Source organism: Montipora capricornis, chromosome 3 (assembly GCF_036669925.1).
Source record: "Montipora capricornis isolate CH-2021 chromosome 3, ASM3666992v2, whole genome shotgun sequence".
Lineage (NCBI taxonomy): Eukaryota > Metazoa > Cnidaria > Anthozoa > Scleractinia > Acroporidae > Montipora > Montipora capricornis.
The window spans coordinates 55429452-55435457 of record NC_090885.1 but is presented as its reverse complement, the minus strand read 5'-3'; positions in this window follow the sequence as shown (position 1 = coordinate 55435457).

Sequence of the window (6006 nt, the reverse complement as noted above, 5' to 3'; positions counted from 1 at the left end):
TGAGGGGCGTGTGAGGTTAAACATGAAACAATCTGCTAACAAACAAACATTGAAGTGAATTCGATCCCAAGCGCGGAAAAGCCTTTGTATAGCGGCTTAAAGTAGACAACTAGTTGTCTGTTTACAATTTGTAGTTGGATTGAATCTTTTGGTAACACATGGTTTTGAGACTGTAGCATATTAATCCACGCTGCGTCCTATTGCCTCCTGCATCTATTCTAATTAGTCTCATCGAGAGAAAATAAAGGGGGCTACCTCCTTTATTTTCTCGTGATCTCATATGATCTCATCTTTTGGTGGTAGTGCACTTTAAGGGCACCACTCACTACGTCACTGGTTTTATGAGTGTAAGTAACAGAGTAAGTCCCTTTGCAGTACGCATGTGCATAAATCATGAAAATAATCAGGCTTGTTGGAAGCTAGCCTGTTCCAGGCTCCCAGATAGTTGAGAAAATGAAAAGAACTGCCTTGCATACGGAACCCGCGCCCGCAGTTCGCGCGGCAGTCAAAACTGTGCTATCCTGTCAATCACTTGCCCTTTCACAGGAAACAGTGCATTTCGGTTGTGCGTGTCGATCTACCCCCGTCGAAAGGAAGCGATTAAAGTCTTTATTCGCGAAGTTAACTCAAATAAATACATTATCAATACGGTTTTGCCGTCTTCTTACACTTGATTCGAAAATACCAGCCTGAATTCGTCTTAGATTAGTTAGAAAAAGCACAAATAAAAGCCAAAGCACAACAGCTTACGTTCGAATTCTGCTCGCCGACAACCCAAGTTTGACAAAAAAATTGCCACAAAATGTTTTAAATGGTTTTCTGGCTCTCTATTAATAGCGCTCACGTGCATTTTAAATGGAGTATCGGGAAAGAAAAATTGTCAAGCTGATATTTGTTTCGTATAAACATACCTTTTCAAGTAGCGAAAATTTGTATAAGCACTACAAAACTTTTACTAACCATTGCCCGAAGGAACACCTTTGAGAAGCTGCAAGGAAGCCGCTGATGAATTTTGCACAAAAACCTCGGCCCCTAACACCGGAAAGCCAGACTTGGAAAGTTTTTCAGCGGAAGGCTCACTAAAGAAGAGTTTTTAGAGCTTGCCCTCCCGCAGGTCGCCAGAAAGGTGCAAACAAGCTGATTCATGTCTGAAAAGAGTAAGGTCTAGAAGGTGCAGTCAAATTTTGTTTCTTGTATTGAGCAAACATTTATTCAAAACTTTTCCCTCACTCCCAAATAAGAACTTGCTGTGTCTTGCAAATCTACAGTGAATTACTATTAGGCCAATACGAGAATCAACATCAAAGAGGCACTCCCAGGGGTTTGAGGGAAGAAGAGAACATGGCTTATTTGAACTGGGGAACAGAGGAACAATATCAAAAACTTTTAGGGAACAAGGGAAGAAAACCAATATTTAAATTTTAGGGATCAAAAGGCTGGGAACAAGTTTCAAAGTAATTTGGGGAACAAGGAAACACAAGAAAATATCTAAAGGGAACAAGGACTCCTCTCCCCAGGAGGCCCTCATCAAATGTTCTGCCTCTATCCAATAGCTCAAACAAGCTATTCCAACAATTTTTGAATGACCAACAGGAAAAGAAGACTCTCTAAGATAAACAAATTATTTATAATAATTCTCACTTTAGCATGCGAAACAATGCTCAGATGCTTATGAGCACCCTCATGCCCATGTTTGTAAAAAAGCACCATGAAGTATTTCTTGCGGCTGGTTTAGGCATTGTTTCATCTTTCAACATCGGGCAAAACCAAATCAACTCCATTCTCAGAGGGCACTGGGGAAAGAGGCTAGAAGAAAAAACTTGCATTAATCCAATTCTTCCAAGGTAATCTTTACAGAATAAGATTGTTGAAGGAACACTTTTGAGTGCCAACCTTAAGCCTTTTAAAACAAGCGCAAACAAAATTAATAGTCTTTAAATTCACAAAATGTCAAACAGCACATTTTATTCTCATATTCAATTAGCTTAGGCCGCAATATTCCTTAAAACTATGCAGAACCATTTACCATAAAATGTGGAACATTTCCTGCCTATCTAAATATGCTGCAAAAGGGCTCCAAAAAGCAACCAGTTAAGTTTTTAGATAAAGATACACAATACCTAAAAAATAAATTATTTGATGTGATCAAGACATTGAATGACCAAGCAATAAATAAATGGCAGCAATGTATGTTAGGTTCACAAAAAGGGAAAAAAATATTCCTCAACTGATGTTTCAATATGCATATTTTAAATTAATTTTCTATCAACAACTCAAGAGACTGACTTTTCACTGGCATTGATTTACATTTCCATGATAAGTTTTAAAGTGAATCTGGCAACCACAGTGCCCTATGAAATTGGAAATAACTTAAACAAACTCTTTAAACTAACATTTTACAAGGGACACCATTGTTAATGCCCTGCGAAGAACAAAGAATAAATTGAAAAAAGAGTTGGTCTGGAGTTTATCCACAATGGACAGTTAGTGGCTGCATTCACCAATGTAGAGAACAAACACATCAAGTTTCTTCTCAAGCAACCAGGTGTTCAAGGAGCTATTCAATTTCCAAAGAACTATGTTAGTGCACAACAGTACCAGGGTGAATTTGGGTACATGGCCTGAAACTGAAACTTGTGGAGGCAAACAACTTGTTGAGCTTAGTACTTAAACTGGGTTGATAATTATGTCTACAAATATTGTCTATTCAACCAACAGTTTCTCCTAATTTTGTGTACCATTCACTTGTTGGTTCCTTCATTAAAAAAATCGCTAATTCAATTAAGGATTCAAGTCCTTTCAAATCATCAAAGTTACTTTGCGCCACCAGGAACAAACGAAAAAATACAAGCAATGAAGACAAACTGCTCAAAAATGCACGACTCCCTTTGAAACAGCAAAACGGGCCGGGGATCCTGAAGTCACTAAAAAGTCCTGCATGCTACGTGGATGTTTGCAGAACGATCGCAAGTTGTAATCACTGAAAGAAAACTCCACTCCAGATCTGATAGATGATGGTCGTGCAAGACTCGCCAAGCACGTGGAACACCCAACAGGATTGTTTGTTGTTTGGCACAGCAGATGAACGAAAAATTGTTCCCCTCACTATTAAGTTCCAACCCGATAAGACCAATCTTGTCCAAATACAACAACAATTTGGGCAGCAGGCAAGCTCATCACAAGCCATCGAAGTTGGCATAAAGCAGCATAGCGCTTCACCTGAAGTTCGATCATGATGGACACAAACAAGAGCTGAAAAAACTTCATATGGTCAGACGGCCAAATGCGATTGACCCAACACTCATTAGAGCGGCTCAGTTATCGGACATCAAAGTGCTGAACAAACCAAGGAATTTCGTCGTAAAAATGTTCACTCAGCAACGTCTTCTTCCTCCACAGAATAAAGTTCAAAGGCGATCCTGGTTTTTAATCACATGCTAGACCAATTCATAAACTGGATAAAGTGGATTGGCAAATTGATTGCCAGAACAATGCGTCATTTCTGTCCCGCTGAGTTCAAAGAAGCGACGGTCAAGAGAGTCACAAAAGAAGGCTGAGCGAATGTCCACCGATCTAACCAATCCGAATGTAAACAATTGGCGTGGCGTCGAATAGCACAAGGATAGCACAGTTTTTCCCGCTCGCTGAATTCTGATTGGTCAGTTTAAATTTCAGTAGCTCTCTCCGTATGCAAGGTGGGTGCAAAAAACGAGTGGAGGCTTGGGTCGACCCAAGCCCCCCACTCGTTTTTACACGCCGCACGCAGTTGTTTTCTGGGAGCCTGGAACAGGCTAGTTGGAAGCGTGTTTGAATTTCAACAAATTAGCCCGAAGATCCACAAGCATTTGTGACGCTGATGAATTACAAACCAGCTCCTATTTCCAAAACAATGGAATTGCCTAGTGATAAATAATCTCGTGTGGGAGAGTGAATTTTTGACTTTGCAGAAAGAATAGTTAACCTCAAGAGTTGGACGATTGTGATCTTTGTGTTGAATTCGCACATTTCTTGTCGAACTTTACAACACTTGAAAAAAAAAAAAAACTAACAAAAACCCGGTGTCTTGCCGTCATTTTGTCACAGATCTGTCCTTTTTTTCGTGAGTTTGTAAGTAACACGCAAGATAACTTACAAGCGGCCGGTTGAAATCAATCACACTTCCGATTTTGCGATTTTTTACTTGTGCAGCCAAAAGTACAAAAGAAAATTTGAACATAGCAAAAATATCTCGAATTTTTTTGCGCTGATAGTAACTTTTTATATTCGCGGTACAAAATTTATGATGCTTTCACGTCGCAATTTTCGCTGCTGATGGCAATTTTTTTTTTTATTCTGGATTATGACACTTCGTAAAAACTTCCTTCTGCTCTGCTCTTCCTAAAAACTGTATATTGATATTTATTTACTTTTGCATCAATATTTGCGTAAACCAGGCTAACAAAATCTGTATCTTGCTCAATTCGCGTTTTTGAGTGTTAGAATAGAATTTTTGGTCCTATTAGTGTTTCTTACTGAGCAAGTCGTCTATTTTGAGGTCTCTCATCCAGAAACTAACCCCACCGGGCAGTGCTTAACTTTAGTGAACTTTTGAACTTTTGTCGTGGAACGCTGTCAGACGCTCAGAGTACACGCCAAATTTTCTGCAAAAAAGAGGTTGAAGGGAACTTCTTGTCAGCCTTGATGCCAATTTTTCAGGATCGCCTTTTATTTTCTTCAATCTTTCTAGATGCGCTTCGTATATTACTGACCACGTATCTGGGCCAGGCATTTCTGTTAATAAAATGAGATAAAATATCGTAAAAGTTGACTCTGGCTAAAAACGACGAACGCCTTCGGTTGCTCCTGTAACGTTCTTCAGCAAAATGTAAATTGCGGCGGTGTCCCTGGTGTTATATATAAGTTATATAAAAGTTCAAACGTTCATTTATATATATATATATATAGATATATATAGTGAGAATAAGAGCAGTTTACCCAACGATGAACTCCCAGTAAGAGGATCCAGAGGATACGTGTCTCTCCGTAAATCTGTAGATAGGTATAATAAAACGACGAAGAGACAAACTCTTGACAGTTCCAGCGTTTAATCAACGTTTCGGCCGTCGGCCTTCTTCAGGATAGTTTAAATGTTAAAAATTAAAAAAGCTATATACAATGGTTGTGAGTGGCAGAGTTACGGGCTTTTATATAGTGCACAAAAAATGGAAATTAAGGTTGCGTAACAAAAGGTCTTAATTACAAGCTAAGCAAAACAAAAAACAATTGATAAAAAGGAACAAACAGATTAATTAGATAAATCGTGTTATTCCGTAACAAACTCCCCATTGAGGGCCTCAGAGTGAATGTGCGGGTCAATGTCATAACAAGGTCCTCAGAGAGGGCCCCTAAACAATGTAATAGATTCCCAATCGAAAGTCCCTGAATGAAAAACCAAACACAAACGTAACAGGATCCCCCAATAGAGTTTTTGAACAAAGACAACAACGACTAAGTGAAAGCTAACAAAACAAAAGGGCAAGATTACAAACTGGAAACATTCAAAGCTAGATGGGAGCTAACGAGGTCCTACAGACAGCAAAAATTACGATGATTACAAATTTGGGCTGAAAAGAATTTACACTACAATAGAGACAAAGTCAACTGTTGTAGCAGATACGATTTTTGGATTTGAATTCACGCCTTTTGTTAAGACCGTGTGGATATAATGAAAAGAGTTGTGAGGTCCAATATGCCTCTCTGGTGAGGAGCAGTTGTTCAAGATGGGTGGCATTTTTGTGGTTTACAATTTGTTCGATAATAATAAAACTAATTTGACAAATTTGATGCTCAAAAGAATTATAATGGACCGCCAGCTCACATGTTCTTCTGTTCTTAAGCATTGATGATTTATGGTTACGAAAACGAACCTTGAATTCTGTTGAAGTGGAGCCCACGTACTGCTTTTTGCATTTGTTACAAGCAGCCAAATAAATGACATTTTTGGAAGTACAGCTTAATTTCTTATTA